At 43.1% G+C, this 13,657-nt stretch overlaps 1 long non-coding RNA gene across 1 annotated transcript in view; it reads left to right on the top strand.

Annotated features, from left to right (window-relative positions):
• LOC116456862 (uncharacterized) overlaps positions 1-13,657 on the top strand; it is a 254,743-nt gene that overhangs the window by 138,394 nt on the left and 102,692 nt on the right. The window lies entirely within an intron of this gene.

Below are 13,657 nucleotides of genomic sequence, written 5' to 3'. Positions count from 1 at the left end.
CTATCACTCCATACCCTATGTCCATGTGTAGACACATTTATAAGCGAGAACAGGCCTTATTTATCTTTCTGTGTCTGATTTGTTTCACTGAAGATAATGGCCTCCAGTTCCATCCATGTTGCTACAAAAGACATCATTTAACTTAAAAACTGGCTGAATATAGTATTCTATTGTGTATATAAACTACGTTTTCTTTATCTAATCATCCATTGATGACCACTTAGGTTGATGTCATATCGTTGCCTTGTCCTTCACAATTTTTGATGATAACATAGTTCCTGCTTTACAGTGTTGTTGTGAGGATTAAACAAAAGAATGCCCTTGTGCTTGCTGTTACTTTGGTATCCTCGTCTCGCCTCCCAACACACACACTCTGATCCTGCATTCACATGATATTCACTTGCTCATTCACTCACCTCCTTTAGGTTTCTCCTTAGGTAGTACCTTCTTAGTGAGGTCTATCTCAACATCCCTGTTTAAAATGACAGTTTCCCCCTATTAGTCAGGGTTCAACCAGAGAAACAGAAGCAGTAGGAAACACATATTAAGAGATTTACTGCAGGAAATTGGCTTATGCAATTGTGGGAGCTGGCGAGGCATGATAAATATCCATAGGGCAAGTCCATGGGGAAGGGTGGGCTGGAACCCTCAGGTATGAGCTGACACTGCAGCCCACAGATAGAATTTCTTCCTCAGGGAAGCCTCAGCTCTACTGGTAAAACCTTTCAACTGCTTGAATCAGGCTCACCCAGACCATCTAGGATCATCTTCCTTACTTAAAGACAACTGCGGCCGGGCGCGGTGGCTCACGCTTGTAATCCCAGCACTTTGGGAGGCCGAGGCGGGCGGATCACGAGGTCAGGAGATCGAGACCACGGTGAAACCCTGTCTCTACTAAAAATACAAAAAAATTAGCTGGGCGTGGTGGCGGGCGCCTGTAGTCCCAGCTACTCGGAGAGGCTGAGGCAGGAGAATGGCGTGAACCCGGGAGGCGGAGCTTGCAGTGAGCCACTGCACTCCAGCCTGGGCGACAGCGAGACTCCGTCTCAAAAAAAAAAAAAAGACAACTGATTATGGACTTTAATCACATCTACAAAATACCTTCATAGTAACACCTAGGTTAATGCTTGATGGAATTATAGAGGACTGAAGCCCTGACAGGTTAACCCATCAAAAGACCAGACACCACAATACTGGCTATTTTCTTCATCTGTTTATTTTTGTCACCACAGCTATCAGCCTCTAATTTACTATTTTAACTTATTTTTCCAGCTGTCTGTCTCCTCTACTAAAATGTACATCCCATGAAAGAGGGATTTTTGACTGTTCACTGATATCTTATTTGCCTACACATTGTGTATATGGGAAATAGCCTATACCAGGCTATTATTGATCAATAGCAGTAGATGGACAATAAATACATGCTAAATTATTGAATGAAGACAACATGCTCAGAAAAGGGCTTGATGCATTATAAGTGTACACTAAACGGTATAATAAATGTGCAAATGATACCATCCACTTTGTATTTATGCATCTCAATTTTTTTTCACACTTTTCTTCTTTGATCCTTGACACCTTTTCAAGGGTGCTAAATCCAGTAGCCTTTGCTAGATCCAGGTCCCATGGAACTCCCCTGCCTGCTCCAGTCTCTAGCCTCACTTGTGGTCCACTCAAATGCATCAAATGCTTCTGCTGGCCTGAATTTCTTTAAATCCTTAAGTTCTTTTTGCTGCACCTTCTACCTCTCTTCTCTTGTACAGGCTGTTCTCTCAGCCATGAATGCTTTCTCCCACCTTGTATTCACCTGGCTGTTTTATTCTTCTTTTAATACTCAGTCGAGGTGTTGATTCCTGTTCAAGGTCCTTTCTGATCCCCAAGACGGGTGCCTCCTTTTGTGCCTCTCTGGTGTTCTGCCCTCAGTCTGTCCTAACACCTAGCCAATTCCTACACTCCATTATAATTGGCTTTTTCACTCATTCCACACTAAAATCCTTGAGGAAAGGATCATGTCATTTATTTCTGTATCTCCGGAATATAGTATGACTTTGGGCACAGAGAGATGCACAGTATATTTTGGACAAACGAGTAGTTGAATGAGGGCACCCAAATGACACAGAAACAGCTACTTTGCTCAGCAAGGGCAGTGCCTCTCAACTCTCACCTTGCAGTAGAATCCCAGGGGAGAGTTTTAAACGTATAGTGCCTGGACCTGAACTCCCCAAATTCTGATTCAGCTGGTCTAGCATGAGGCTTGAGTGTTGGTATTTTTTTTTTTTTAATGGAAACTCTACAAATGAGTTTGATATGCAGCCAGGGCTAAGAAACACAACCTCTGGGATAGCTCTGAGCTAAGTTTCTGTTTTATTTGCTCCCTGTCTGGGCAGAGGAACAGAGTTGCCCCTTTCCCTTTAATTTGAGAGCAGTTTTTTTCTCTGGGGAAGCTTTGTACCTGGAATCCTTGCTCAGTGCTCAAAGTTAATGGTGCACCTGTGTTTATGGCCTTGAGCAGCCTGGCCAGGGAAGAATTTGCATTTTTACTGCATTTTTATCATTTGTTGAAAAGGATGTATTATGTGATCACAGGCAGATGCTTTGAAGGTAATACAAATGATTCAGAATTTGTCATTGAAACTCACATAGTTTTTTGGGAATGAGAAGGAGGTTGTAGCTGGGTGGTGGGCTGTGGAGGGTTTAAGCGAGATCAGCCTGTCGGGGAACCTGAATTTCTTCCTTGTTAACTACTTTAATCTACACATGGTGGTTAAGAGAGAGTACTCTGGAGTCAAATGCCTGAGTCTGAGTCCAAGCTGAGATGCTTAACAACTTACTAGCCTTGTAATTTCTTTGTGCCTCAGTTTCCTCAACTGTCCCATAAGGCCATAGTGCTACTGCATACAATTTTGAGGATTAAATTGTATGGTGTATATAAATTACCGGGCACATAGTAGGTGCCGCAAAACAAAGTTGTTATTGCTGTCATCTCCCCCGTGCCTTCTTCTTCAGCCCTGGTTCCCAGCCTCAGGTGACGTCTGTGCGATTACTCACCTGTACTGTTGCAATAGCCTCCTAATGGGACTTCTTGCCTCCACCTGCCTCAAATCCATCCAGCACATGACCTGGCATTTCTGTCTTTTGTGTGCGTTGTTTTTAACAATTTATTCACTTATTCAGTCATCTTTGATGGCTCTCTCTTGCCTGTTGCATTAGCCCCAACTTCTCCACTTACCTTTCTTGAGCCGTCCTGTCCTTTAGCTGCTTAAGGATATTTACTGCTATTCATGCCCACCTGCTCCACCTTCACCGTATTTCCATCGGGTTGAATGGCTTTTATTTTTTCTCTATGTGGTGCTTTAAACTTTCCAGTCTCCCTAGCTTTGCTAGTCTTTTTCTATGTAATTAGGTAATCCAAACTACATAATGTTGGTCTTATCTCCTCCAATTAACTTCGTCCTTTGACTTCAGCCACACTATTGTGTCTTCTGTAAAGGACACATTTCTTTAAGGTTTGCTAATTTATGTATGGAGCAATCCCCTAATTCCAGTGGCTGAACCCTTGTTCTCAACCCTGTCCCAATGCAATATAGGTCTCTATCTAGGAGTGTGGACCTGCTATGATGCAGCTGTGATTAAAAGACCCACACTTCGTCTGTAGAGTGGACCTGCCATTTCCCAGGGCCTTTGGGAATCGATGGGATTCTCTGCACTGATCAGAGGCAAAAGAACAGGAAAGATTGCTTAGGGGCTGGCCGGGCTTAAATGAGGCATACGTCACATCCCTCCACATTTCTCTGTCCAAGCTCAGTGTCATGGCTCCACTTAATAAAGATGGAGGCTGGGAAATGTAGTCTCTCTTTGCGTGCCGAAGCAAAGGTAATGGAGATGGCAAACATACCACGTTCTCTCTGCCACATTCACTGCAGTACAGTTTAACAGTTGACATTTCTAGTGTCTCAAAAAATGGACTTTCAATTTTTCTAGGTTGTACTTATTTGAGATGCTTTTTTCAAATACAAGATTCACTGGTCATTTTTTCTTCAGAGCAATATTGGCAAGAAGTGAGACGTGATCAGCATTTCTTTGCGTTGCTTTTCACAGTGACCTTGATTGGCATTCTCTAAGGACACAGACATACTGTTGTAAGCCATGGCTGAAAGTACATTCTGACACAAGAGAGGGTGATGAGAGGGAAGTAAAAAGACAGAGTGAATAAAGAACTTTATAATTTATCAAGATATGAGTACCCAAATCTTTTCTGAATATTTTTCTTCAAAAAAAGTATCACAGGTGACTTGTGGATGTGGCTTTCTCTCTGGCCAGTGGGAGAACACATCAGGGGAGAGTTCTGTAGTTTGCTTTGTGCCCTTGACAGAGATATGTTGAAGTCCTTACCCCTAGTACCATGAAGGTGACGTTATTTGGAAATAGGGCCTTTGCAGATGTAATCAAGTTGATATGAGGTCATAGTGGATCAGGAAAGGCTGGAATGCAGTGGCTGGTATGCTACTCAGATGAGGGAGGTTTGGACACAGACACTCAGAGAGAAGAGCACCATGAAAAAGCACAGAGGCACAGACACATAGAGAAGACAGCCACACGATGACGAAGGCAGAGATTGGGGTGATGCTTCTAGAAGACAAAGAATGTCAAGGATTGCTGGGCAACCACCAGAGGCCAGAAAGAGGCAAGAAGGATTCTTCTCTAGAGATTTCAGAGAGAGGGCAGCCCTGCTGACACTTTGATTTTGGACTTCTGTTTTTGGATATGCTGTTTATTTTTCAGGTTATCCAAAGTTATATCGATTCATTTTTTTGTTGTTGTAAATTTGAAGAAGGAGCATATTTTGTGAATTCACGCAGAGATGTGGTATGGGCTAGCAGTGGTCTGGATCTGAGCCTTAACATTCAGCCTGGAGTAAATATTGTGGTTTGCTTGGTAAGAAAGAAGATTTAATAAGATTCCAAACTAATTTTCCTATTACTCATCCTCACTGTTCTGGTCACTGTGTCAAATTCTGACCTTATCCTTGAGGATATTCCCATCTCATGGGGTGACAGACAAGTCACGGGCTGCTAAACCATGTGTACTCAGGGCTGGATAGCAGCAAGCACAGAGCAGTCACCGTGTGAACACAAAACAGGAACATCTCACAGTCAGCACCAGCGAGGTGGGGAAGAGTTGGTCAAGGAAGGCTTCCTGGAAGAGGTGGCTGCTCTGCCGTCACTCCCAGCTTTTTCTAAAGGTAAATGTTGTGCAAATATTTAAAGAGTTACAACCCTCAAAGTGCTCACATACTTGAGACCAGCACTTTTGGGATGCTTGAGAGAGTGTGGAGTTTTACTGATCATGCCTTTGTATTCGGTATTTTTCATGGTTTGACAACTTGAGGCCTTGCTGACATTGGTGGGATTGCACCTCCCTGGACTAGCTAATTCCTAGTGGTTACTAAAAACTGGTTCTGAGTATGTCTTTCACATGCAAACCAACCAATCCAGAGCCCATACCCCTAGCACCTCCTTTACAGAGATTTCATACTTCAGGCCACTATTTCCCTTATCGCCCCAGGGCCAGGTACCAGTAAGATAGGGGCACCCTCCATGCCCTAGAACCTGCTAAAATTATGCACGCTAGCCAGTCCTACTGCTTACCCTGTCTCACCCATTTCTCTGGAAACCACAACAAAGGCTCTTGCCCCCAGTTCCCCTTCTCCCCTCTGCCCAGGGGTCAGACCCTGCTGCTTCCCTGCATGGCCTTGCATAGAGTGGCATGAGAACTGTGAGAGGACTTCTTCCTTCATGACAGTCATTTCTGTGCCTGCGTGTCTTACCATACCTGATTAAAACAGTCCTGGGTACCCATTGAAAAAAGACCTGATTAAAGTGTTTGGGGAACTGTTTGGATTTCAGAAAGGATGGAGCCTGAAGGGAGAGAGGGATGCGGTGAGTAAGAAGGCTGCAGAAATGAGCAGTGCTCACATCCTGGGGCACATGGCAGGGACAAAAGAAGACAGACAGAGACAACCCAGCACTGGGCAGCTCCACCGACAGAAGCCTTGGCTGGGGAACCAGAAACCTATGCTGTTCATCAGCCCTCTGTCGAATCGTGACCACTGTAAGTTATCTGAATTTCCCTATAGGAGGCAGCAAAGGCCCTCGTGCATCTCTCTTGTGGCAGTAATAAAGGTGGTTGGAGGCTGAGAGCCAGAGTCCCTGTCCTAAGCAGGTTTTCAGAAAGATAACTCGGAGAGAGTGTGGAGTCCAACAGTACAGTTTTGGAAGAGAAAACAGGCCAAGTCCCTGGAGAATAACAGAAAGCCAGTTTGGGCCTCAAAAGTAGCTCTGGCAACCTTATCAGTCAAAAGGCTCCTCGGAGAAAGCATTTCCAGGGCCCTACCTGTGCTGCCACAGTGGCAACCTGCCCTCCCGGGGGCTCAGCCCTTCCAAGCTCTGATGAAAGGACTGGCCTGGAACACCTTCAATCAATTCCCCTTTATCTCTTCCTGAGGGAGGATAATCCTCTGTTTTGCAGTCTCTTTCCATCCAGCATGTAGTATCTATTGATTTTTATAGTTGTTTTTGCCAGTCAATATGGGCACTGAAGGAGAAAGACCTGCAGGTCTGAAATTCTGAACTTGAGGAAAGAGTTCAGACTCTTGAAAGTAACCACTCTTTTTTTTCTTCTTCTTCTTCTTCTTTTTTTTAAAGTGCCAGGTCCTATGGGATATAGTACACAGGTCCTCTTTGAGGAATGCACAGTTATTCCCATTTAATCGTTTTATTCCTTTCACATCATCACCAAAACAAAACTCTCTTCCTGATTATTTGTTCATGAGAATACATAGTGGCACAATATTACATCAAACACCATCTTACTTATGTGTTCTTAGGCACAGACATTACAGCAACAAAAGGTCAAATCATAGCATCTCAGATTTGGAATAATCATTAGGTAGGTACTTGTGGCTCATAAAACACTTTCTTCTTTGTTATGTAGTTCAATTCTTACATGGAATCAGTGTTTTATGGATTAAGAATTTGAGCCATAGAGGGAAGGTCATTTATTCTATCAGAAAATATCCACTGAGCATCCTCTTTGGGACTAGTATTATTCTAGGTGCTGGGGATCCAGTGTAACCAGAAGACAGGAACTCCCTGCCTTCCTGGAACTTATTCATAAGTAAGGCATTCTGGAAACTGACTTGTACTCAAGTTTCCTGTGATAAGTGCAATAAGAATGATTTCTGAGGCTGTTTAGAGTGAAGCTTTGCCACTCCATAGCTGTGTGATCTTGGTCAAATTACTGAACTCACTTGAATCTCCATTTAAGATACAGAAAACGACTGTACCTGACTCAAGGGGTTGCTGAGAAGTTAAGGGATTATGGAGGTCAAATACCTGGCCCACAGTAAGGACTAGATAAAGGACAATTGTTATCACTTCGCATGAACAGCTGTAAAGGCTTGGAATTAGAAGTAATTTCTTCCCACTTGATGACAGGAGCAGAGAAACCTTCTCAGAGGAGGTTACCCTGACCTGGGCATTACAGGACAGGCCTCTATTCTTGGGAAATGATCTTTTCCTATCTGTTAGAAAAATACTTGATTGAGACCCATTTAACAAGTCTTTTGTGTAATGACATTAATTTCCCATTAGGAAAGTTTTATTCTGGAACTTGTGAGTTCGTGTCAACATATTGAAAGTGAGAGTCATAAAAAGGCAGCTGAGTGACAGGATGCAGAAATGCAACCAATATGAAATTCAGTTCAGTTCTGGTACAAACCTTCCCCTACAGTAACAAAGAGTGGGCTCTGTAGGCAGGCAGAAAGCCTGCATTGGACCCTGGTTCCTCCATGTATTAGATGTGTGCCTCAAATAAGTGCAGTAAACCCTGTGGGTCTCAGTCCTTTATCTATGAGTTAGGAAGAACATTTCCTACATCTTGGGGATAATGCTTATAAAGCACTTAACATGATGCCTGGCTAACCAATGACAGCTGAAAACATGAAATTAATGCACCCAAGATGGGTTTCTTCTTGCATAATCGCTTTGGTTAATGGCACAATGTGGGGAGAAAGAGCACTGTGTCCAGTCCTGGGCTTGTACATAACTCAGCAATGGCCATAGGCCAGTTGATTGCCCATTCTTTGTTTCCATTTTCTCCTCTGTAAAATGAATATTGGCACCAAAACTGGGTGCCTGGACTTTTCCTGTAGCCCAGAGGGAGTCCTGGAAGCTGCTCCAGGTGTTTTCATCATTCCAAGAAGTCTGCTGGATACCCTGTGGGTAGGCTAAATAAAAGTACACAGGCTAGGAAAAATGATTTTTGTTCTATCATTCCTTAGTTTAAAATTATCCAAGGCTCTCCATTTTCCTTGGGGGTAAAGGCCAGTGTCTTTCCAACATCCTACATGGTCTTGCACCATCTTTTTTTTTTTTTTCCTCATCCTCACTACCTTTCTGGATCATCTGAGACTGTCCTAGGATTTTTTCCAGTCTGCACTAAGTGACTGTTTCTCAGATACTGTGGGCATGCTTTGGTTTTCCAGCCTTTGCTTAGAATGCTCAGCTTAGAATGATACTGTATGAATGATTCTTACCTCCTTTAACTAGCACCTCATGAATCCTAATGATATGGTTTGGCTCTGTGTCCCCATCCAAATCTTATCTTGAATTGTACTCCCATAATTCCCATGTGTTGTGGGAGGGACCCAGTTGGAGATAATTTGAATCATGGGAGTAGTTCCCCCATACTGTTCTTGTGGTAGTGAATAAGTCTTATGAGATCTGATGGTTTTATCAGGGGTTTCCGCTTTTGCATCTTCCTCATTTTCTCTTGCCACCACCAGGTAAAAAGTGCCTTTTGCCTCCCACCATGATTCGGAGGCCTCCCCAGCCATGTGGAACTACAAGTCCAATTAAACTTCTTTTTTCTTCCCAGTCTCAGGTACGTCTTTATCAGCAACATGAAAACAGACTCATATAGTAAATTGGTACCGGGAGTGGGGTGCTGCTGAAAAGATACCTGAAAATGTGGAAGCAACTTTGGAACTGGGTAACAGGCAGAGGTTGGAACAGTTTGGAGGGCTCAGAAGAACACAGGAAAATGTGGAAAAGTTTGTAACTTTCTAGAGACTTGTTGAATGGCTTTGACCAAAAGCCTGATAGCAATATGGAAAATAAGGTCCAGGCTGAGGTGGTCTCAGATGGAGATTAGGCACTTGGCAACTGGAGCAAAGGTGACTCTTGTTATGTTTTAGCAAAAAGACAGGCAGTATTTTACCCCTGATGTAGAGATTTGTGGAAATCTGAACTTGAGAGAGATGATTTAGGGTATCTGGTGGAAGAAATTTCTAAACAGCAAGGCATTCAAGAGGTGACTTGGGTGCTATTAAAAGCATTCAGCTTTATAAGGGAAGTAGAGCATAAAAGTTTAGAAAATTTGCAGCCTGACAATGTGATAGAAAAGAAAAACTGATTTTCTGAGAGGAAATTCAAGCCGGCTGCACAAATTTGCGTAAGTAATGAGGAGCCAAATGTTAATCCCCTAACAATGTCTCCAGGGCATGTCAGAGGTCTTCACGGTAGCCCCTCCCATGACAGGCCAGGATGGCTATGAGAAAATGGTTTCAGGGGGCTGGCCCAGGGTCTCCATGCTGTGTGCAGTCTAGGGACTTGGTGCCCTTTGTCCCACCCACTTCAGCCGTGGCTGAAAGGGGTCAACATGGAGCTCGGGCCATGGCTTCAAAGGATGCAAGCCCCAAGGTTTGACAGCTCCCACATGGTGTTCAGTCTGCAAGTCCACGGAAGTCAAGAAGTGTGGTTTGGGAACCTCCTCCTAGATTTCAGAAGATGTATGGACATGCCTGGATGCCCAGGCAGGAGTTTGCTGCAGGGGCAGGGTCCTTGTGGAGAACATCTGCTAGGGCAGTGCAGATGAGAAATGTGGGGTCACAACCCCCACACAGAGTCCCTACTCAGGCACCACCTAGGGGAGCTGTGAGAAGAGGGCCACCATCTTCCAGACCCCAGAATTGTAGATCCACTGACAACTTGCACCGTTTGCCTGGAAAAGCCACAGACACTCAATGCCAGCCTGTGAAAGCAGCTGGGAGGGAGGCTGTATCCTGCAAAGCCCCAGGGGCAGAGCTGCCCAAGACCATGGGAACCCACCTCTTGCATCAGCATGACCTGGATGTAAGACCTGGAGTCAAAGGAGATCATTTTGGAGCTTTACAATTTGTCTGCCCCACTGGACTTTGGACTCAAATGGGCCCTATAACCACTGGGTTTTGGCCAGTTTCTCCCATTTGGAATGGCTGTATTTATAAAAATCCTGTATCCCCATTGTATCTAGGAAGTAACTAGCTTGCTTTTGATTTTACAGGCTCATAGGTGGAAGGGACTTGCCTTGTCTCAGATGAGACTTTGGACTGTGAACTTTTGGATTAATGCTGAAATGAGTTAAGAATTTGAGGGACTGTTGGGAAGGCATAATTGGTTTTGAAATGTGAGGACATGAGATCTGGAGAGGCCAGGGGCAGAATTATATGGTTTGGCTCTGTGTCCCCAGCAAAATCTCATCTTGATTTGTACTCACTTAATTCCCATGTGTTGTGGGAGGGACCCAGTGGGAGATAATTTGAATCATGGGGATGATTTCCCCTATACTGTTCTCATGGTAGTGAATAAGTCTCATGAGATCTGATAGTTTTATCAGGGGTTTCTGCTTTTGTATCTTCCTCATTTTCTCTTGCCACCACCATGTAAGAAGTGCCTTTCGCCTCCTGCCATGATTCTGAGGTCTCCCCAGCCATGTGGAACTGTAAGTCCAATTAAACCTCTTTTTCTTCCCAGTCTCGGGTACATCTTTACCAGCTGTGTGAAAATGGACTAATACACCTATGCTCAGTACTCTTTTAAATTACAGCCTCCCTTCCCCACATTCATCACCACTATCCCCTGACATCTCATGACTCCCTCTCTTACCTTGCATTGCATTTTCCAGTAGCACTAATCATGACATGATATACAATGTAATTTGCTTTTTCTTGGTAAATTTTGTTTTGACTTTATGTTTAAACTAGAATTAATGCTGCACGAAGACCTGGAATTTTTAAAACATTTTGTTCACTGTTGTATCCCAAGTATGGCAAACAATGCCTGGGTCATAGCAGGTATTTACTGTATTCATGATTATTGAGTGAACGGAGACACTTTGGCTGGAAGTCTATTAACTCAGTAAAAGCACATGGGTTATTTCTTGAAAGAAATTCCTATTGGAAATTTTAAATACAAAATGAGGAAACAAAGTATTTCTTAATAAATATAGTTTGCTTAACGTGAACACAAAAGATTGCTAGACACAATCTTTCAAAGGAATATAGGTGAATATTAGTGAAGTCATAGACTCTTGATGGTGAATGTTGTAATTGAAAATATCTTCTAAGAATCCACTTGATATCTAAAATTTCTTTCCTTTTTTTTTGAGACTGAGTCTCGCTCTGTCACCCAGACTGAAAGGCTGAAGTGCAGTGGCGTGATCTCAGCTCACTGCAACCTCTGCCTCCTGGATTCAAGCAATTCTCCTGCTCCATCCTCCTGAGTAGCTGGGATTACAGGCATGCACCACCATGCCCTCCTAATTTTTGTATTTTTAGTAGAGACAGGGTTTCACCATGCTGGCCAGGCTGATCTTGAACTCCTGACCTCAGGTGATGCACCCACCTCGGCCTCTCAAAGTGCTGGGATTACAGGTGTAAGCCACCATGCCTGGCCTGAAATTTCTTAAAAGTGTGTGAATGTGAGTTGTGGGGAGTGTCAAGGGGAAGTCAGAATTGTGCTTTCTGAGCAGAGACCATCATATTGAACCCAGTGTCATGGTAGGTGCTCAGTAAATCTTTATGGATCTGTTTTGAAATGAGTTTAGATAAAAATACTGTCTCATTTTTTTAAAGCAAGACTGGGAACTTAAGGAGAAATATTTTTATTATTTAAGTTAAATAAACCAAGGAGACACAATATTTTATGCCCTGATTATCTCTCTTCATCAACTTGCCCTTTGTTACCATGGGGAAACTAGAGGCAATAATTAAAGAATTAAACCTCCTTTATTCACTTATGCAGTGCACACTATCACATGCCATTTGATGTTTACTTTCCAGATGAAGGGAGTTTAACTTATTTATTTTTCTTCTCTTGGGGCCTCAGTTGTCTGACCCACGGAAGCCTCCAGGTTTGGCTGGAAATGGCCTCCATTTTCACTCTCCTATGGACTCACTCACGTATGGGCAGGTAAAGAAATGTGCCGGGTGATTTAATGAAATCAAATCTTCATCCACCTTGGCTAGCAATAGATGGAGAAGCTCCCCATGGTTAGGAGGGAGTTCTTTCTTATCCCTGAGACACACTTTCTCTTTGCATCCGACAAAGCTGGTTTCAGAGACTGCAGATCTTATTTTCACACTAATGTCCAAGGTGAACCTAGATCCACTCCTTTATTCCCCCTGGTAAAACCAAGGCATGAAAGAATGATTAACAGGGCTCCCAGATAACAGAAGCGAATTAACTCTAGAGGGTACCACTTGATATTTTATTGTATGGGATACCTGCTACCTAACAGTAGTCTCAATTTCCCTACAACCTATCTCCCTACCTTGCTCTATGTCTAAAAGCTATCTTGAGTCAAGGGCCAGTTTTCTCCCACCTTCTTTTCAGTATGTTCAGATGCATTAAAATCTTAAGAGAGTGGGCTCAGAGAATGATGACCATTCCTTGGTCCTGCCCATCTAATCCTTGCCTTACAAGGCTTGATTTTCTATAATAGAACGTGCCTCTTCCTTGATGTCTAAAACTGGGAAAAATCAGACCCTTTAGAAGTGACAAAGTTTTTCTTCTCCCAAGGATGTAAACTTAGTTTACAGCTCTGACTAGCAAGCCCTCCTGAGCATAGTGTGACACACCCCACCCTCCTATGATACCCCTCTGTGCCTCAATTTCTCATAAGCAAAATGAAGATATACTGGTACCTCTTAGGTTTTGAGTACTAAATATAAATGACTTTTAAAAAGTACCAAGCACATAGTAAATGCCATTTAAATTCTAACTGCCATTGTATCTTTAGGCTCAAACACAAGTAACCCTAATATAAGCTGAGGCTTTATATAAGGCAGTCTTTTGGAGGAGTTGTATTCAAAGCAGCACAGACTGACAACCCAAACATAGCTTAAGATAACTCAGATCTTTACTCTTGATCTTGAGAAGCATCCAGGAAGAGGAAATTTGTTATAATCACAAGAAGAGAACCCGTGATTGCCAAATGTATTCTGGGTCTGATCATGGGGTATTGGATACATGGCAGAAAGTCCAGGGCTGAACTGAAGGTGTGTGTACTAGTAGAGAATATAGAAAGCAGGTGCAGTGACAGAATGGACAATACATCTTGTAGTAAAGTGAAAACAGTAGTAATAGCTAACATTCATTCAATCACTAAGTTCTAGGCATTGCACTAAGATATTTATATACACTAATCTCATTTAATATTCACAACATTACAGTGAGGTAGGCATTATTAATACCTCTATACTTCTACTGTGCCTGTTTTATAAGTAAGGAAGCTGATGATCAGAGAGGTTAACTTACTAAACTGAGGCCACACAGCT

Source organism: Hylobates moloch, unplaced genomic scaffold, assembly GCF_009828535.3.
Source record: "Hylobates moloch isolate HMO894 unplaced genomic scaffold, HMol_V3 SCAFFOLD_17, whole genome shotgun sequence".
Classification (NCBI taxonomy): domain Eukaryota; kingdom Metazoa; phylum Chordata; class Mammalia; order Primates; family Hylobatidae; genus Hylobates; species Hylobates moloch.
Note: the sequence above shows the minus strand (reverse complement) of the source record. Positions and strands in the feature narration are given on the sequence as shown.